The sequence below is a fragment of the Mixophyes fleayi genome, chromosome 9 (genome assembly GCF_038048845.1).
Source record: "Mixophyes fleayi isolate aMixFle1 chromosome 9, aMixFle1.hap1, whole genome shotgun sequence".
Classification (NCBI taxonomy): Eukaryota; Metazoa; Chordata; class Amphibia; order Anura; family Limnodynastidae; genus Mixophyes; species Mixophyes fleayi.
In genome coordinates this window covers 50,955,578-50,956,154 of record NC_134410.1, presented here as the reverse complement: position 1 = coordinate 50,956,154, position 577 = coordinate 50,955,578, and the positions used below count along the sequence as shown (strand labels likewise).

Below are 577 nucleotides of genomic sequence, written 5' to 3'. Positions count from 1 at the left end.
CTTAAACAGCAGTACCACTGGACTTATACGGCAGGATCAGTGCATTGCTTGCAGTCTCCTAGGTAATGCAAATAATCTGTACAAATATGCACACAGGGGCATGGCCAGTAAAATATGGAACACATACTTTATGGATAAACAATGTCACTACACTTCATGCCGAGAAGCTAACCAAATAGTTTTCTCCAAACAAGATACTCCCAACTATTCACTGAAATACCTAGCTTTTATCACCACGTAAATGAACTCAGCAGTCAGATCCATAATAAAGTGTGTCATCACACAAGTCAGGTTCGGGATAGACTCATCACAGTTCAGGTAAATTTAACATGTCCAAACAGATCATTGTGTATCTGTAGTTCTGTCTTGTTTTTAATGTGATTTTTGTGTTTATTAAGCCATGAATTGAACATGACAAGTGTATATGTGCGAATGAGCCCTAAAATCACATATAAAGAGATTACAGATCTGTGTTTAAAGCTTCCCTACAATCTTACATTACAAGAGCAGTGTTATGGTTAGGATTTGGATTTCACAAATGCTTTCCTTTAAGTAAATTTACCTCCTTTAAATGTAG

At 36.6% G+C, this 577-nt stretch overlaps 1 non-coding gene across 1 annotated transcript; it reads right to left on the bottom strand.

Moving 5' to 3' along the window:
- Window positions 1-244: 244 nt before the first annotated feature.
- On the bottom strand, window positions 245-316 carry LOC142102647 (small nucleolar RNA SNORD50). The gene has a single exon (XR_012679302.1). It is a non-coding gene; the product is annotated as a small nucleolar RNA SNORD50 (small nucleolar RNA).
- Window positions 317-577: the final 261 nt, after the last annotated feature.